This window comes from Plectrocnemia conspersa, unplaced genomic scaffold (assembly GCF_051122295.1).
Source record: "Plectrocnemia conspersa isolate PC_06_02 unplaced genomic scaffold, ASM5112229v1 ptg000001l, whole genome shotgun sequence".
In the NCBI taxonomy this organism is placed as follows: Eukaryota; Metazoa; Arthropoda; class Insecta; order Trichoptera; family Polycentropodidae; genus Plectrocnemia; species Plectrocnemia conspersa.
Genome location: NW_028277165.1, coordinates 17136271 through 17158175, shown reverse-complemented (window position 1 = coordinate 17158175; position 21905 = coordinate 17136271). Strand labels below are relative to the sequence as shown.

The window sequence follows — 21905 nt, the reverse complement described above, 5'->3', positions numbered from 1 at the left end:
TTAAAGTGTGTGTTAATATTACGTTTTTAAGAATTTTACTTCTGCATATTACTACAAAAATAAAAATAGTGGGTTTTATTGATAGTATAAACAAACCTTTAAACAAATTATGTTTTTTTTTTTAAATATTGTTCTAATATTTCATTATATTTTACAATTAATTATTATTATACATTTATACTTTTCAATAAATAGTTTTATTAAAAATACATGTATAATTTTAGTATACATACATATATGAGACTTTTGGCTAATTATATTTTTATTAAAATTAGATAGAACTCTGATTTCATGATTGTATTGCTTTTGACGTGAATTATTGACTTCTGAGAAGTGATAATTATTTTTGCGCCTTTCTATTGACTAAAATTCAATTTAAATAAACTTTGACCAGCACTCTTATATCACTAGCGCTTATCAGTTATAATATATTTTAGCTAGTTAAAATATATGTATAATGGTAGAAATGTATTTTGACTTCACTGTTGAAAATACAACTTTACTGAAAAATACACATTCATTGTAACATTTATATATAGCATGTAAATAAATAATAATGTGGATATGCATTTCTACATATGGGAAAGTTAAAATTGTACAATTTTACTAGCACCTGCCAGCTAAATTATATTTTCACTAGTAAAAATATTTATTATATCTACAGGTAAAAATATATTTCGATATGTATTCTCTAAAATAACATATTTTAAAAATATTTTCTGAATGTATTCGAAAATGTTCGTTTTAGATTTACTCTGAGGGATTACCTATCCTGGCTTAAAACCAAGGACTTCATTTCAGATTTTTTAAATGTTTCTATTTCATTAAGATTCATATTATTTATTTAAATAACATGCATTATTCTGGCTAAATTCAATCCCTATTTAATATTACTACAGAGCTTTAATGATAATTTTGACGCTGAACTAAACAAAATGAAAGTTAGACAAACATTATTTAGAAACAAAACTTGTTTTACGATCGCTGTCTCGCTATTGGATAAAACCATGATCTGATACAAAAGAACTGTATAATCTTGATTTTACAGTTCTTTTGTATCATATGTTTGAGCTGACTAAAATCTTTTGTACTATTAGTCCAGTCAAATAAGGGTTTAACCTCGGAATGAAAGATAACAAGCTGAAATTTTGCACAGACCTTTGTTTTGGCGTTCTAAATATATGGTGAAAAGTCTCAAAAGATATCGTGTCTGCTAATCAAGATATTAAAGGTCAAAGGTCATAAAAATCGTTTTTTTGCAAATATCTCGCCACTTTTGCGTCGCATGTCATTAAATGTTTAACAAAACTTATAGAAAATAAAATTTTCTACAAGTTTGTTATAATTTATTTCTTCGTATGGTTAATGGTTTTCGAGATATAGCGCGGGGAGTAGGAAGCGCGCATCCGTTTATAGGATAACGCTATGTAAACTACGGAGCCAGAGTTACCTGTACATTCTTCCACAGTTTCGTAGAAAACATCGCAAATTGTTATCTGCTGAATGAACCTATCTCAAGCATTATAACTTTCAATCTCCATATCTTCAAAAATCATCATCGATAATGCAAAAAGTAATACGTATGGCCTCTGATACTTCTTGCAAAAGCGGGACCATCCAACATTTTGTCGACAGAATTCGATGCATAAATTGTACTGAGAGCTTCCTTGATTCCGCTTCCATTCATTATATACCCTATGCATCCAATATAAGACATAAGCATATGAAAGCCTCCTAGTTTCACAACTACTCTGGACAAGTCTGAGCTAGCATCTGAAGCTGCTACGATTTCACGTGCTTTTATGTACAACGGCTGATCAAAAGTTATTAAGCATGTTCTTTGTTCATGTTTCTTGGCAGTGTTTATAGCACACTGTAATGTGGTGTAAATTGTGTCCATATTACTCACAGGATGATGAATAAAAGTAAGAAACAGAATCCGAGAAGTTACAAAGTTCTCATTGTTTTTTGTAAGTTGTTCAATAAATCCATTCCACCCTGGCAACGGTGAGATATTTTTCCACTTTCCGTACTTCCACAACAAATCAACTACATTAAATATTTGTTCGGTTAGTTCTTCTACATCATTAAAATTTTGAACTTGAATCTCTTGCTCAATCCGGGTACGACATGATTTTCATACACTAGAAGGGGTATATGTGATAGTGCTGCTAACTCCTTTGCACTTGGTTTTGTTGTAAATTTCTTTATGCGGTCATCAGATATAACTTCAGATTTTGGAGTTATTATTTTTATCATTCCCATTATATGAACAGTATTATAGCCATCAAGAGTATAAATATTTTTCTGCATTATCTGCTGCATACTGTACTAAGGCACTTGACTATGATGGTTGATTACGAGGCTGTGGGTGATAAACAGCTGAAATTTAACATTTTACAGTATCACTATATGAAGCGAAAAAACCTAAACTTGACAAAACATCCAAAAGTCTTTTTGGATGTTTGGCCTATCTGTATTTTTTCTATGAATAAATACAGATAGGCCTATTAATAACTGCGAAGAAAAGGACCGTTTTCGTATGGAAGTCATTATAGCATGATAGCCGTGTATTTAGTTTTAAAATGCCCCGTCTTTCCTTTTCTGTTCTTTATAATAACTTCTTGCAGAAAATGTAATAAAGTTTTCGGAATATCTTCATTAATAGTTTACTCGGGGCGGATAAGACTTGGTCTCAACAACAGAAGATCGAATATCTTCTCTAATAATCGCCGCAGCAGCTTCCCCTACGCGCAAGTGCTCTTCTTCCGAAGTGCCTTTTTTATTTTCATACCAAGCTATGGATAAAACTTAAGCTTGAGCATCGCGAAAAGAAAAAATAGGGAATGATCCAATCTTCGTTATAACTATAATATCAGTTAAATATTTTTCTCTTAATTTGGAAATGATCTTCTTATCATCTGGTACATACTCCGTAAGGACATCTCTCAACTCTTTCAATTTTTTCGCACAAATTTCTTGTCGAGCAATATTTCATTTTTAATTCCTAATAATACAATGAAGAAAGTAATAAAATTATGGTTCAAACGACTTGCCGAGACAACTTTTTTCACGATTGTTTACTTTTTCAAAGCTTATACCAAGTTAAGCAGGTAGAAATACTCGCTGGATTCTATAAACGGATGTACGCCTCCCACTCTTCGCGCTATATCTCAAAAACGGTTAATGATACAAAACAAATATAATAACTAAACTTGTAGATAATTTTATGCTTTACAAGTTTTGTGAAGCATCTAATGACGTGCAACGCATAAAACGCGAGATATTTAATAATAAAAATAAAAAACAAATTTTGTGACCTTTGACCTTTGATATCTTGATTAGCAGACACGATATTTTATGAGACTTTTCACCCTGTCCTTAGAACAACAAAACGAAGGTCTGTGCAAAATTTCAGCTTGCTATCTTTCATTCCGAGGTTTAGCCTTTATTTCGCCTTATTTGACTGGACTATATACCTGCTTTGTTTTTATTATAAAATACACACAATAAAGTCTAATGTCACATTTCAACTGAAAACCATAACAACATATACGCAACCCTTTATCACAATATTGCACAAATTGTCTATTGAATAATATTATTAATTATAAATATCAAACATAATCAACGAAATACTGGTTCCTTTGGGCCCAGGGTTATTTTTTTTAATTTAACATATTCTTTATTTGTTAATAAATCATTTTTGGTGTAATACATTTTTATATTATTAAATACCTAACTTAAATTATTACCATAATCCACAACATTTTCAGTTTCTTAAAATTATTATTTAGGTCTAAATCATTAGACTAATTATTTATAAAAGTTTTGTGTGGATCTGATATTTTTAATTCAAATATTTTTTAAAATAGTTTGAAAATTTTGAATACAATCCTTACTTATAATTAATTAACATTTTTTACAATTATAATAATGTGTTTGGTTCAATGTCGATTGCCCTCGCTTTCTCCAGGGACTTGCAGGTGTCACAGCAGTAAACACCTGAATGCAGACCATTAAACTTCTCGGACAGTTTGTTTTTGCTAATATCAATGAGATAGATGTTATTTATCTTTCTGCTTTGTGTTTAGAGACAATAAAGTGTTTGCCTATGACAAAAGTCCTTTATTGTCACTAAATTTCTACTACGCAATTAAAGTTCTTAGTCCTAGGGTGGGAATTTAAGGCGATTTTCAAGCATTTGTTTTGCAAAATACCTATATTGCGGAAGGAGCTATGGGATATGCTGGACCATATATGAGCTCCATGTGTCATCACTAGCCGTGTCATAGATTTGTATAACAAAAGTTTATTTTTGCTTCTTTTTCGGAAAATTGAAGCAGTGGCTGAGATGGCTGAAATTCATTTTTGTCTAATGTTTTCAATTTTTATTGTGATAAAAGAGTCGCCCTTGTAATACGAGAGAACATAAAAGCTTCTTTTTTACTGTCATTTATTTGTGGAAAAGAAGATGAGGGCCGAGAATGTTGCCCTGCAGCACTTCCATTGATACTTTTCTCCTTTAATTGAAATCGTAAATTTTCTGTCGCGATGATATTCTTTAGCTTTGATTAGCTTATATATCAATCCATTGTGGCAGATAGGGTCGAAGGCTTTTTCTATATCTAGAAGGGCCATGCCCGCATTTTTCCTGATATTAAATTTCTTTGGGTTGGTTAACAATTTTTTTTTGTTTTTTTTTATAGTAATTTTGTATTTCAATGCACTTTAAGGAAACAGATCGCTAGATGATCTAGCACTAGAAATTGACACAAAATGTAAACATAACGTTTCTGAGCTGTAAGCATAACACAATGTTGTTTACTGAGTAACACAATTGTATATTTACTTCACAAAAGTACTTCGTTCTGAATACTATAAACTTTTTCTAAATTTATTCTGTCCATATTTAAATTTAAACTTTACTGCCCTTTGTCCATATTAATATTTGTAATTCACTAAATTAAATCTCAACCGTGTTTTTGCGAAGTTGTTTGGAGCGTCATTATGGTAAATGGGGCAAAAATTTCTCACGTTTCATGGCACATGTTCGTGGCATACCTTCGCCGACCCTTTGTCCGCAACGCGCTACGATTAACCCGACCGTGTTAATCGGCTCGTTCGCCAAGGAACATCGGAACGCGTGTGATAACGTGTCGATGGTAGCCGTTTCGCGCATAAGACGAAAAGTGTGTCAGTGATGGTGGAGGTATGTAGTAGGTATTGGTTGTCGGCGGTCGTCATGGCGACGGCTTCGTCCGGGGCCCGCATTATCCGTGGGATGCTGCGGCGGGGTCGCGTATCCATAGTGATTTCGATACGCCAATTGGTGAATTGAGACCGTCCGTAATCGGCGTTTCGTTGGTTTTTAAGGCGCACAAATCGAAAACCATATTTGACTAGCTGCTTATACATACACAGAGTTTGTATTTATTTTGTATATTTAACAGATTACAAAACAGCGCTAGGTAATAACTGGACCCTTAAAACTTGAAAAATCCTAATCAGCAGCGAGAAGTACCTTTTCATATATACACGTCAATGCGACTCTAGAGATTCGTAAACCTAGTATACCTTGTTCAAATTTTATAAAAAAACAATAATTTGATAAATGTCAAATGAGTTACAGCATAGTTCATAAAGCATTTGCAATGTTATACTACTATGTCAGACATAGGGGTTTACTTACTATTTTGATTTTAAATATGTTTGTGTAAACATATATGCTGATTGAAGTCTTAGCTAAATCATATGTAGTATGACTTAATAATAGTTTATACCGTATGTTTCAAGTACTTTGTTATTGTGTAACTCAAATGAGATGTATATATTATAATATTTGTCTGAGAGCAATTGCGTTTATTTGTTTAAGGCTAGCATATATATCTATTAGGTCCTTTTCTGATTTGCACAAAGCGAAAATGTATTATTAATTTGTTTAGCTAATATAGTTTATTGTTTTATATACTAAGCAAATATAATTAAAACATAAATTTATAATTTATTATTAACATAAAAAGAATACAAAAGAAACTTTAATATTGTAATTTATTTCTTAATGAAAAACGGTGTTTTTTTAATCCATTGAGAAAAACCCCAAGATTTTTATTTTTGCGGATTATCCTAGGTATTTGTATAATAATATGCCTAGGACCTAGGCCAGAGGTCGGCAAAGTGCGGCTCCAGAGCCGCATGCGGCTCTTTGGCCCCTTAAGTGCGGCTCTGGCACAAATATCGACGCGCATTCGATTTAAAAAATAAGGAAATATGGAGCTCTAAATTTAAACGTCTTTGTGTTGATTTGGAAAATTATAATAAAGGTTTGCTAAATTAATAAATAGACTTGGCTCTCAATTTTTTTTAATCGTTGTAATGTACATATTTGGCTCTTTGGCTAATAAATTTGCCGACCACTGACCTAGGCTATTATTATACAAATTCACACCTCTGTAAAATATTCCCCTGAACGTACTCATTTTCTTATACCAAATTATTCTTTAATTATCTCTATTTTTATTATTTAATCTATGTACACTTTATTTATTATTAAATACTTATTTAAATACTATGGTAACATATTATTTTGTAACATGTAAAAATACTAAAACATTCATCTTCAATATTTCTCTATTTATATTTAACACTATTTTGTAATTTAAATTCAACATAATTCTATATTGTATTTATATTTAACTATTTTTTAAATGTAATATACTTTTTCATTAAAATTAATCTACAATTACCTATAAATATTTTATATTACCAACTCTTTCTATAATAGAGCTATCTATAACTGTTTAAATTTTTATCTAACATATCTTTGTAATTAATAAAGATACGTTTAATTTTATTCTCATTTAGTTCAAGTACATATTTTTTAAGCATCTTTTGAATGTACTACTTAATTCATTATTTAAGTTATCTATGCAGTAAAAAAAAGTGTTGTCTGCACACAGATGTATTTTATATATTATTAATTTATTGAATAATATAGATTATAAACATTAATGTTCCTTATTTGGATCCTTGTGGTACATATTTGGATAATGTTTTCTATTTGGAAGAAGTATAATTTATCTTAAGTTATTGTTTTATCTTTTTTTAGTAATTTTTAAACAATTTTGAATTATTTCAATTATATCCATAATCTTTCATTTCTTTAACATTTTACTTTTGTTTATTGTTTTCAAGAAAACTTCTCCAATGATTTTGTTAGTATTTTTGGCCAACAACTAATCATTTATCACTACCTGTAACGCAGTCTCAAAGGAATGTTTTCATCTGAGTCCCGATTATTGCTAAGACAGAATGTTTTTGAGAAATAATAAAATATTATAATTATTGATTACTAGTTATTTAAAAAAAATCTTCGACGAGGTACACCTGAGTCAGTTTTCATGTCGCCTTAGTATTGGTAGATAGAGCAACTAGTTTAATCTTATTTTTTAATATATTTTAATCATCGAATTATAACTCTATTAAATGTGCTACAAACTTCAACTACAAAAAATAATTCAATAGCGTCTTATTTTGAATCAATCAGTACACATCACTACATCGTGAGTGACAGAAATAATAAAATCATATTTAAAAAAACGATAGAATTTTTATAAAATACAACTATGATATATGTATATTATAATACATTTATTATCAGGAATAAATTATATTGTTCACGGGTAATATATATGATAATTTTCAAGTTAATTTATACTAACCGGTACGTTACAAGTTAATTAGTAAATATTATTTAGGTTTAAATTTGCTTGCATTTTTAATTAAAATTGTGATTACAAAAATAGTAATTTGTCATATTTGAAGTAAAATATGCGAAAATAGTATTTATTTTAGTAAGCAGAATGACCTGGTTTCAATATACTGTACTATAAAATATATTTTATATACCTTTCTTACAAACTGGGTCGTGGTAATGTTCGAAAAGTTTAGATTTATTTTATATTTAATATATAAACTTAAGATGTTGAATTTCTTATTAGACATGTTTCTGTAATAGTTTTCATTCTTCATAAATCACTTCCCTCGTGATTTAGTCGCATATATACATATAAAAACCAGAACTATATATTAGTAGTATAGTTAGTGACTAATATCTGAAAGATCAAGCTTCGAATCCTATGGTGGTATTTAATTTATATCGTGTTTGAGAGATTAGAATTATCACAAATTAGGTTTTTTACATTTGCTTTATCTTACGAGTGAATATCGTAATGAATAATTTTAAATAAAATCTAATACTTGAGTTATGCCTAGTTTTATTTATTGATAGTAAACTGTAATATTAGTGTATAATTAATAAAAAATATGTCACTAATTTACTGACTGATTTTAATTTTTTAAATAAATATATTACACGGCCAAACGATGACAACGCTAGAATATGACATGCGTTTAATGTAATCTATGACTTTTTAATGATTTTCCACAAAATGAAGATGTAAAATATATCTTACATTAAAACGTTAGTCTTTTATGTATGTGTATGCAGCAATAAAATGTGAGTCATAAATTTCATATAATAATTTAACTGATGAGATATCTCCTTTCACAGCAAAATTGGCTCAACAAATATTTTTTTATAAATAAAATAAAAAAATCCGTTTGGTAAATTTATTTTATTACACCATGAATATATAATGTATGTTACCGTAAAATACCGATAGTATAGTTTTATCTATATTACGGATATTTTTATAATAGAAAAGAGTGGGTTAAATATCCGAAAACGCTTCCAGCTATAAATTGTAACGTTCGCACAGTGCTTTCGTGGATGTGCTCTAGTTTCGTATCCATATGATGTACATAGTATATGTATATACAACCTTTGAATTGTGTATTTTTTCCGACAAATCTCAGTTAATCCACACCGCATGTCTAAAATCACTCAGTAAAAAAATATTTAGTGATTGTGCAATAAAAACATTGCATGGGAGATAAATGTAATGTTTACGAAAATATATTTTTTACTGGTATACTTAATATTGAAATGTAACGGTTGTATTTCAATACAAAGTATCAGACAGGTGGAGTTTTTCTTGTTAAATAAAACATATTTGAATTTTTTTATAAAACTACAAAAACAACAAATTTTGTATATCATAAATATACATTTATTTATTTTATATACATTCTGGTTTTGATTGTTTTTTGTATGTATGATTTTATTGTAATCTGTCGGGTTTGTTTCATATTATTATTTAAATTTATTTATATAGTATAATTATATATGTATGCAGGCGTTACAATAATACTTTAAATTTAAATTATACAGAGAGATTTTCTGAATGCGATAGACCCTTTTCCGCAAACCGAGCTCATGAAGTAGTCAATTGAGCTTAGATTAGGGCTGAAACAGGGGTTTAGCTAGGCAGTTATTTCGACAATTTTATTGGATAATCTTCCTTTTATATATGTATAATTGGGATTAACATATAAATTTTACTATTTATATACGTTCATCAACAAAATAAGTTAGGTTAGTTCATACGCTAATAACATTTTTTAACTAATATATTTGCAAGATTCACTGTATAAAATATTTTCGACACTATAAAAAATACACGCAGATTTCAAATTTGTCATATTTATTTTTTATTTGAAGTAAAGTTTAACGAAAATCATTTTCTTTGCTCCTGAAAGTTGTGCGAAAAAATCATCTTTCTAACATTATTTTAAAAAAAAAATATTAAATATTATTTTTATTATCTCGTAATAATTTTCTCAAACTTATTTTCTCTTAGCTGAAGTAGCTCGATTTTGATATTCATTCGTGGGATTAATAAAATCTCGGTTAACCTTAACTATGATGATTGATCGGAATTATAATTATATAATAATCACCAATTCCGATCTCCCAGACACGATATAAATTGAAAAACACTTAGGTTCATATGGGATTCGAACCTAGGTGATTTATGTATTAGTCACCGACTTGTACCACTCGATTCTCATGCGGTTTAATATTTATTTTCTTATATAGTAAATATTGTATTATTTTCAAGCTTAACAGGGTTTCAGGATATAGACTGTAGTAATGAATTTTTAAAGCTATAAAAGTGGAATTTTATTTTTTAGAAGTCGCTACTGAAATATCCTTCGTGTTTTTTATTACAGATAATTAACGAATTTTTTACTACTGTGTACTTTTTTTGTTATAGTCACTCATTTTTATGGGCAACTATAACACGTAATTATTGTGTATAAAATAAAAGCTTAGTGTATAAATCTAATCAATTTTTTAAAATACTAAAAATAAAAATGATAATTGTGTATATACAATATTTTGCATTTAATGTGATAATTATAAACATTTAAATGTATATTTAAATTTGTATTATAATCATTCGTAAAAATATTAATATGAATGTCAGGCAGTATGATTTATATTATAATAGTACTATCTGCACAAATCAAAATTTATATAATTTTATTTTAATAATTATTTGTAACATATATTGCTTAAAAAACAACACATGTAAATATATTTAGGCTACTTTGAAAAAAAATATAAAAGCATTCATGATTACTTAAATATGCTATCTCATATTAAAGCAGTTTATAAGGATTTCATATAATATTTAAATAAAAATTCACCTTGCTCTTAGCGCTTCTAAAAAACTTGTACTCAAACTAAATATAAATGGCTTAACACACTATATTTATATATCACTTGATAATATCTTGTTTCAAACACGCTGATAATCGTCCGTGAAATTAGAAAATCTGAGAGAACATGTTATAAAGGTTTCGAGGATCCTTTGGAAGAGGGGTCCTTTTAAACAGGGGTGTCTAAACCGCTGCTTGTTGGTTGCATGCGGCCCGCGTATCAATATTGTTAAAAGTTAAATTATTATTATTGTAGCAGAACTAATCTGTCCTAAAAATATACAGATACTTCTTAGTCTTTTTCTATAGCTATGCACTGATGTTATATTGTAGATATAGATCAACTTTTTCGAGGAATTGACAACTAATTTAATATTACCGAAGAACTGTCTTCCCTAATTTTTACTAAGAAGCATTTTTTTTTTACATATTTGTATAAAGCATAAAAAGAAACAAGCGAGATTTCGCTTAACCATCATATGTGTAATATAATTACTAATGATAAGATAAAAAAATATTAGCGAAATTGATTAATGACGATGCAAAAAATTACTAAATCTAAATAAAGCGACGTTAAAAATGGACAATAATATAAACGTCGTTAATAACAAAGTACATTTATTAAAAATAAAAAAGGATTAAAGCACCTTTAATTTGAATTTTATAAATCATCTGGAAACAAGCTGCAAAAACACTGTGTACTTACTGCGGTAAAGTGGTTAAGTCATGAACTCAAAGGGAAACCCTGTACTTGAATTTAATAATGGATGATTCATCATTGTTCATTTAAATATACTTAAGATTAACTTCAGTTAATAAATTTATTGCTTCAAACAGAAAAATTATAAATATTTGAAAAATAAACAGTAACTTAATTTATTTTAAAACAGAATAAATCTGATTTAATCGCTATTATATCCCATGTATTTGGGAGTAGATCTTAAAATAGTTTAAAAGTATATTTGCAGTATATTTACAGATTATAGATTTGAAATCGGATGTTATTTTATGAATTATTGTGTCTTTATCAGACTTACATAAGTTTACAACCGCACAGTGAAAAATACCCTGCGCTTTAAGAGTATGCTTTGTTAATTACATCTCTTTGGGAGAGTTCATTTATTTTTTTAAACATTTAAAAAGTAAAATTAAAACAAAAATTTTAAACCAGCATCTTTAAAATAATCTTCGCATCGCTATTTCCATAATATTGATGAACTGATATCGAAAAAACCAAGCTTAGTGTTCATAATAAGAATAATATGTTATTATATTTTGTGTAAAAAGTATAGTATTAATCGGATTATCGGTAATATAGGTTACACTGTAGAAAATAGATATTGCGGCCCTTGACAATTTTTTGTCGGATAATGCGGCCCAGAAGATTAAAAAAATTGCATACCGCTGCTTTTAAAGAAAGTTTCTTGATTTTCTTAGACATTTTTAATATTGTTCATAAAGTTCATTGATCGTTTAATGTCTTTTAAAACATTTTTTCCATTCATCAGTGACAAGAATATATATTTTTTTCTGATAAATTGAGGTTTGGTAAAGTCTGTGAGTCACCCATAATTTTTCGTTTTCACTTTTATTAGCCTTGAATCTTTACTTTATGAATGTCTTTAGTAATTACGAAGTTAGTTATTAAATATACTATTGCTAAGACATCGCGGCTAATAATGTGATCTTAGAAGTAATACTAAAACGAATTTTATTTTTGTTGCAGGTAAGCACATCATCGTATAGACTTATAGAGCAAGGTATCAGCCGCACCTTCCCCCAAATCTACCAAATAATGCGGGTGAGTTGAATAGAGGATTGCGGCAAGGGGGATGAAGAGGAGGTTAGGACACTTTCCACGAGTACGATTTTCGACCGTTCATTAAAAATCCATTTCGGTTCGGTTTTTCCGCAAATGGTTTTAAATTCGAACACCTAATCGGCGTCTCATTTCCTCGACGGCTGCGCTGACTTCGCATCGCTCCGCAGCATGCCTCCGTCTCTTTCATCCCTTTGCAGAATCCCTGCGCTCTCCTCCGCGCCCCGGCCCCCGCCGTCCCGTTTCGCCCCCGGGCCTCCGCCCCCGCGTACCGTTTGGTCCACATCGCAACATCAGTCGAGTCCGAGACGTCGGAGTCCCAGCGCGACTGGGGAACCGAACCTAAAATCCGAAATTTTGACCATGGACAACTCTGTCCACGTTGATATTGTAACGCGCGTGTGAACGTGCCCGTATCTGGTGGTTAGTGTGTGCGCTCCAGTGTTTTACCCAGTGTATGTGTGTGTGATCATTTTTTTTATGCGGCGTACACATCGTTCGGTATTTTCGATTTTTTGGCGCTCGCGGTCGCGTTATGTAAAAATAATAGAAAACATGTCACGCTTTGTCGTGTCAAAGATCGATAATAGTGTGACACGTGACGTTGCATTTAAAAAAGCAATATATCCGAGTTTCGGCGAAAGTTTTTTACCCATACATGTACATAGAAAGATATCTATTTTGGCTAAAACGCAAGGAGAATTCGTAAACGCTTTTTCCCCAAGCGTGTGGAAATAAAGAGTGTCGCATATACATAACATGTCAGATTTTTTCTACATAGATTTAATCTAATGTGCCAGAATCCTTTGCTTTATAACGTGATATTGATTAAAAATAACTTCAGCGAGATTTTTATACTCGAGAGCTAAGGTATTGCGCTCTAAAAAGAACCACGTGGTTAGTAGTGGTTCATGTCATCTTAAAACTATATATGATAGATATGTCCTAAATGCATTTTCTTAGTATTAACGCTAAATTGGCTTTACATTGTAATTTGCAATAAAACTGTAAATCCATTATTGTGATTCATATGCTTTAAAAATTACTATTTAAATTATTAAGCATGTAATTATTTTAAAACGTTTCAAGAAATTTCACAAAAAAAAGCACTGCAAAATACTTTACTATTTGGTTTGTGGTTTGCCTGTAAAGGTGTATTAATTAAAAAATACAAAAAAATATTCAACTTTTACATTATTATAATAATTTAAAGTAAATTACACAGTATTCTGTCTTTTTATAAAGCAAGTAATATTTTAAATAAAACAGATAACAATAGATCTTAAAACACTGATCTAAATATCTGAAAGAACTGTATTCGAATTTTATACAAATTCTAATGTTTCTCAATTTATAAAGATAGTAATTAATAATAATTATAAATATAATTGTCATGGATAATTACATATAAGGTTTTCTTAATCTCACGTATGAAAATCGTGATAAAGAATGTCTAACTAGATTGTTATGAAAAGTTTCTAATATTAAGCTTAATGTAGATTACTAAGAGTATCACAATAATTCAATAGCATAAAAATATAAACAAAGCATTAGATAATATCAAATTAGAATATTCATGCCTTTAATCATTATAGGTAAATAATGTTTATTAATGCGACTTAAACTTTTATATTTTAGTACATATGCTAGTAAAATCTCATATATACACAATATCGAGTATACTTGAATCGTAATCAAATACATTATAAAAAGTGTCCCCATTGTTACCAAAAACAACAATGCAAAATGTCTAATAATATTGTTCTAGAACTAAACACAATTATTTTTGCAAAGCTGTCAAAACAAAGAGTATACGTAAATAAAAATTATTCCTATTGAAATAGACAATATATATTAATTATATCTGACTTTTAATTAATCGAAATTAATCAATTTATTATTAAGTTTTTATTTAGTAAATTTACACTTAAGATCATTAATATTTTATTATAATATTTTTTTGAATCAAAGTATTATTTTATTATACAATTTATAATAAAAAAATAATACATTAATTATTAGACATTTTGTATTATAGAATTTTTAGAGAGATATTGTATTTTTTGTAAATTAAAAAAATAGCTTAGTGTTTTTTCTTAAAAAATATTATATAGTATATATGTATACATTTTTTTTTAAATATTATTTTACAGAAATGACATAATTTTATAAATTCATTAATATTTTTAAAATTGGTACATAATATCTTATACGTATTCATAATTATTTTTATTATATATTTATTATAAAAGTAAATTGCTAATTATTTTTTAAGCCTCTACAATGTCTTTTTTAAAGAAAACATAGCACAATTTTTAAATTAAATTCTGTAAATTTATGTACATAGGTACATATTGGCGTATTATATTTACAAAAGTTTTAATAAATTTCACGGAAAGCTTTGTTAGTTGATCAATATCATCATTATATGTATATTTCGCTTTATCACCATTGAGCTTTCGGTTAAATATTTCCGAATTTCCACTACACATTTAACGATTTTCAAACATAAACAATTTTGATATCAGAGTCGGACTTTCTATGCCTTTGTAGCGAAACAATATCAAATCTCCTTTGGAGAGTTTATCTAAATGTGACCGTAACTAGAGTCGTAAACTTAACTTTAGTCGAATGCTTTCGCACAAACTCAGAATTTAAAATATCGCCTGTGCCTAAAATTGTTTATTTTAAATTTTATAAAAAAATCTTAGAAATGCGACCTTTTTTAATTGTTAATAAAAACACGGCTGAAAAATTAATTGAGACGTAATTGCCAAAATGAGAGTGAAACGAATTCGCTCGCTGGCTTTTAAGAACTTTATAAATTTATGATAAATTAAAGGGTGAATATTCAGAAAAAAATATGTTACAGGAGAAGGAGGGAATTTGTAATTAATCATATTATAATCATAAATAAACGTTTATTGTTTTTTTATGTAATGCTTAAAACAATACTTATAAGTAATTTTAATGTAATACGATTAAATTTGAAAGATTATTTTTCATATTTCATGTGAATATGTTTGCTAAGTTAAATTTATTAATTTAAGATAATAATCAATTTTATATATTATATATAATCTATGTTCCATTAGTTATTGGAAGGGTGTTTCAACTTTTTGGATTATGATCATATGATATTCTGACATTAATCACAATCAGGTTTAATAACACTTTTTTAATGTTTTGTTGTCGTGGTGAAATATAAGCCAATGTATCTAATTTGTACTTGTTTCTGAAGTGCAGCGTTATCTTTGCTCAATTATACACAAAAAAGATTAGCTATGTAATAAACACACCCATTACATTACTTGACAATGTCGCTTAATTTTCAGAATCAGAATGTTGTAGATTAGTAACTTCTTCGAATGTATTTATTAATCATTGATCAGATATTCGTACATTTTGTAGCCTTTAACAAAAAACACAAATAAAAACAGTTGATATAGAATTCGAATTAATGTTTGATTTTTATAAAAATATTGTTTTTTAACGTTTATTTGTAGTGAAGCAGAAATTTTAATATTGCTTTATAAAAATATTGGTTCGTGGTTTATTATTAAATCAATCAATTTTTTTGGTAGCTTTATAAAAATTAATTTAAACTAATGCGTACACCTTTCAGTTACAATGATTATAATTTTAATCATAATGCTATAGCATTTTTTCGCTTTTCGGTTATTTTTTAATTTTATTAGTTATTTTTTTAATTTCCGTGTGCATAACAATCCAGCTGAAAACAATAAAAGCTTGCTGTTATTGTTTGCCCAGGCTTAAGAGTTTCTTTATACACAATACCTTTGCAACTCCACCATACACACAAAATAACTTTGTTTATTCCTGGAGTCCCGGCTTTGCTACTTCACCTTTATCTTATACAATTTTTGTCGTATAACACTTATTTCTCATCCTTGATCATCAAATAATCAAGAAAAGGCAAACAGCTTCATGACCCGGAATCTCTTGGATGTAAGGATACGCGCCGATTTGATTTCTTTGCTTAACTCGCATGGAACTCATGCACTTTGTCTCCAAGCCTTCCCAATCCTTGTTATTTGTATATGCACTGTTTCTTGACCAGCTGATATATAGTTGGAGTAGAATTTTTTTCATTTTTGCAGTCAAACATCATCGTCTATCTTTGCTGGACTCATCTAGGACTATACTTGTTATCGTAATTTTTTTTAAAACTATCTTTGACATTTAAGGATATCTAATGAATTAACTATTACTTCACAAATGTTTTTAGTGGTCATAGTTGTCAATTTTTATAATAAATTCATATAATATACAATTTCGTAATTTGTTTAATTGGTTAAAATACTATCATCGTAAATTTTTGAGTTTATTTTTTTAATAAATTTTGATTAAATAATAATATTTTGATATTTATTTAGATTATGTATGTACGCACTGGTTTGTATTTATATATGTATATATGTAAAAAAAATGATAAACCACGTATTAATTTAATTATAAAGCAACATAATTGAAGGTTATGATCCGTACATAGATTTATCACGTAATTTAATATTATACCTATTTAAATCGTTATAAAAGCTTTTAAGGACCCTTCTTTAAAAATAAATTACTCGAGAAAATCGTTGTATAGACATAGGCTTCGAGTCAAAGGGCGGAAAATTCGCCGGGGAACGAATTAATGTAATTTTTTTTATGAAGGGTTAACTTTTAACCCACACCGCCGTTCATGGCGATAAACAATTCATGTTTTTAATCACCGGAATTGTGGCGATTCGTCAACATCGGCTCGCAGGCCTGTTTTTTGATATTGAGTCAAACGTTTACTTTATCATCTGGTTGCTATTTTTGTTGCGAATGCCTTATTCAGGGCGTTGAAAAATTCATACACACACCTTTATACCAGATACGTAATCCTTTTGGGATAGAGTGATACCCCGTGTCACATTACTACTTCATATAATTTCTCAAAGTTTACTCTGATGCTGGTTTTGCAGTTCCCTCTCGGCGCACAGAGCCAGATTTTTGCGTATTGCGAATAAATCCGATACATTCCCGACTTTAGGACTATACATTGATTGATATATCTGCGCCGCATTGACAACTTGGACGTTTCCAAAATTCACGATCAGCCGATAGAAACAATGTGAAGTTTCCGTTTTATTCTCCGGTTAATTGAAAACTTTTCACCGTGACAAAAAGTCAATATTTCTCAATTGATTCTAGTCAAACTTATCTGTATTTTGAGGGAATACCCGTATAAACACCGATCGAATAGAACGCCCAAACTTTCAGGCTATTGATTGATTGTTTTTGTTTCACCTGATCCACTTTTTGTTTCTCAGTATTAAATTAACTGTTCTTTTTTGGTAAATAGCTTTTAAAGGAGAATTAATACAATGCGATAAGAACTCTGAATAGTCAATCGCATCGAATGAAAGTTTATTGATCGACAATGAAATTTCATTTCGTCTCTAAGGGCTGTCTGACGCGAAAATTGTAGAGAAGCTTAATCGCTTTGTGAACACAGTATGTATAGTACAATTTTGTAGCCAAAATGTCGTCTTAACAAGTCTAGTTTTAATGGAGTTTAGAAACAAAAAGCTTCTCGTGTTCGATACGATGGTTTTAACATGTTTTGAAGAGCTCCTGTCTTAATCGATTTTTGCCATTATTATTAATACTGAATACAGTCTCACATTGCTTTACTTTTCTGTGTAGTATATAAACAAAGTGTTTAATATATCACACAAAAGCTGCATATTATCTAATATAATCACCATTTATTTCGTTGTTTTATGGTAATGTAGTTAATTTACTGTATTTATTGCATAAACTTTAATAATGGATCATAATGGATATTCAGGGTTCTAATTAAGTTTCAGAGTGCTCTCGTTTGCAGGAGAACGAAATGCAAGAATGTCGGTCCAGCTTCCTAAATGGACCACCGGCAAGATGCGGGAAAGTCTAATGCACTTGCATTACGGTTAATTTCCCAATTTGTTAAACGAACAGAGAAACGATAGCGTTTGCAATTTCTTCTCTTGGAAAAGACACGAGAATTCTTTTAAGCGGAATTAGAGATAAATTCTTTCGATTAATTTGGTTTTTACGTGTTATATTAAAACAAATTGCGATTCTAAAAAGTCAAATTTTTACAACAGTAATAATTTCTTTCGTTTTTTATCCATGTACACAAAAATATAATATTTTTTTTTTGTTCAGTATTCGCAATAAAAACTTTATTTTCCTTAAATGAGATTTTTTAACAAAGTTAAAAAATAATACAAATATATGTATACATATAGTAAATCTGAACTTTGACATAGATAATTTGAGATGTATGTTTGTAAAAATGTTTCCCTTTTCTACGTATTTTGATGTGTGGTTTATTTTTAATGATGTATAATATTTTTTTAAAGCTTTTTGAGAGTTATCTTTAGAAGAGCGTATTTACAAAATTATCTAGTTTCAGTAGTACGTCGTACGTATTCAAGCACTCTTGTTATTCACATCTATTTAGGTCTATGTACACCCTTTTGACACAACTGATTTTGTAGATACGCTTTTCTGATATTAGATCCTCACAATTCAAGAATATAATGTCTTTGTGTTTAAGAAAACGTCTGGATTTGCTATTTAGTTTCACACATATACTTGTAATACATGTATATATTTAAACATTTTCGTTTTATAGAATCAGGTATTATTACTTTTCATTTAAGCAATTAAATAATTATACAAATAATCGCTATTTAAATTTAAGAAAAAGTAACTTAAGAAACCAAATGATTTTAAACGCTTGTATTTCAATTAATCGTTAATGTCATATAAAACATGTATATTACTTATGCATATTAAATTTTAGTATATTTAAAATCGTTAAAATTTAAAAATAAGTTACGGATGTTACAAATTTAACAATTAACACTTCTTTATTGGGTTTAAAATATTTTGACCGATCATTTTAGAAACACTATTATATAAATTCACACTTAGTAGTCGTTTTACCGTTAAATTATCTCTATTTCTAGTATTACATTTATGTACATCTCTATTTCTTACTAAATAGTCTACTAACATAGTATTATTCAACTAATATATTAATACTAAAACAAATATTAAACGATTGCACTGTTTTGAATTTTTCACATCATCTTATCTAATCCATTAAGCATATATGATATTGATGCACAATAATTGAAGTGGGATAATATAATACTAATGTATTTATAGTGTACTATATTTCTTATCCTAGATAAACTACATACTTATTTTTCTACTATTTTTTTTGATTTTGTATTTGCAGTTTTCTATAAAAAAAATTTATCTACAATTAGTTCTAAATATCTTTATAGTAATTATATTTAGTTTTCTTACTCATTTAGTTCAAGTAAATTATTTTTTAACCATCTCTCTATTATACTCAATTCATTATTTAAGTATTTAAACATTATCATCTATGCAATAAATTAAAGTGTCGTCTGAAAACAGATGTATTTTACATTTTTTTATATTATTAGTATATATTATAAACAACCCCAGTGGTACACCGTGAGATATTATTTTTTAATTGTTATTTTTTAAATAATCATTATACCAACTCAAAACTATTTCACTTATACCTATAATTTTCAATTTCTTTAACATTTAAAAGCTAAGAAATCTACTCAAATATACGGAACCAACTTTTTAACTGACATATTTAGTGGAAATAAATTGTTCTGCCCATTGGATGAAAATAAGTTTCTTGAATTAATTTTTTGATTTAATTTGCCAGCAAAATTTTAACATATAATTAGTATATATACTGTCTCTATATGTTTTTAGTTTTTATTCTAGTAAAAAACTATTTAATATCTTCAATAGCTCATGCCATACTGAGCAATTTGTGTAAACAATGTAACGCAAATTTTAGATATAAACAGAATTATAAACTATTTTACCTTCCTGAAAACAAGACAGATAACTTTTAAAATAAATATAAATAATAAAAAATACATAACTTAATTAAAACTAGTCCTAAAGTAAAAATAAGATAGAAAATTTTTCTAGAGAAGGTTAATTTTGCGGTTTCTGGTGATAAAAATACTGTATTCGTAACAAGAAGGCCTTTGTAATAAATAGATTATAGAAATCTACATTTTATTAGTTAGTACCAGAAATCTAAACTTTCGTGCCCTACTTGTATACAAGGTCCAATATTTAAATTCTAGCTAATTTTATTTTATCCTCACAGCAACTTATGAAAATTAGAATTTTGTATGTATAATTTAATTTTTCATATATATATATATATATATATATATATATATATATATATATATATATATATATATATATATATATATATATATATATATATATATATATATATATATATATATATATATATATGTGGTTGAATGCGTTTTCGCGGAGAAATATTTGGTTAATATTTCTAGGAGTCGGATTACTCCGCGTACTTTTTTGATTCCGTGTGGAATCATGGTCCCTACGTTTCGGCCAGATTCGCCCAGCCATCCTCAGGGGAAAATTGAGAATATGAACATCCGGTGTGGGCAAAGCCCAGCATGTGGTTGTTCAGATCTAGGGACCATGATTCCACACGGAATCAAAAAAGTACGCGGAGTAATCCGACTCCTAGAAATATTAACCATATATATATATATATATATATATATATATATATATATATATAAGAAAATATTTATTATTATTATTTTTTTTGGCTAGGAGGGAAGGGGGATTCTGGGCCCCGGGCGCAGCTTTTTATTCGCATAGCTCTGCGCTTAAGTGTTACTGATTATTTTTTAGAATTAACTTGATGCTCTTTATGGTACTAATCATTAACTAATCAGAATATATAAAAAAGGAATAGTAAAATATAGTTTATTTTTTGTTCAAGATAAATGCATTTATGCTTATATCACTATTTTATTAGCCATACAGGTATTTTTAAAAAAATGCTTGAGTTACAGTTAAAAAATTAAAACAATAAAAAATACCGATTGCGGAGTTCGGCCTGTGACTATAAGACTGGCCTGAAAATATATATAAATTAGGGTATTTATACTATTGCGTAGATTAAAACGTCGTCCTTTCTACTTAACTGGAAAGGCACAGCGTCTTTAACATTATAGCGGAAGCATAGCTTTATGCTCGAGCACTCACAAATTGTAAGAAACTCAAACATCCTTTTCCGTTAGAAATCGCAACCAAAAATACAATTATCAACATTTCTTTTTTAAGCAAATATCGTATCGTATTAATGATGGTAATATGATATTGCTTAAAAAATCAACGAAATATACATTGTACATAAAAATCCCATTTACAACGTGCTATGACATGGCGAAAAACTTTCAGATTTTCATCAGTATAAATCGCCATACATGCCTAGTTTTTCCTCGATAAAAGGCTAGTATTTGATATTCACACATCTGCGATTTGATAGAAGCTTCTGTAGTGTCAGTCAGAC

General features: G+C 28.5%; 1 protein-coding gene across 8 annotated transcripts in view; it reads left to right on the top strand.

The window, feature by feature from the left end:
- CASK (peripheral plasma membrane protein CASK) overlaps positions 1-21905 on the top strand; it is a 569337-nt gene that overhangs the window by 251256 nt on the left and 296176 nt on the right. Inside the window, exon 1 of one of the 8 annotated variants that reach the window (XM_088193295.1) lies at positions 12745-12868. The exons of the other annotated variants lie outside the window; for them this stretch is intronic. The gene's annotated coding sequence lies outside the window, so the exon portion shown is untranslated. Of the gene's footprint in view, positions 1-12744; positions 12869-21905 lie in introns of those variants that run through there. 8 annotated transcript variants of the gene reach the window in all.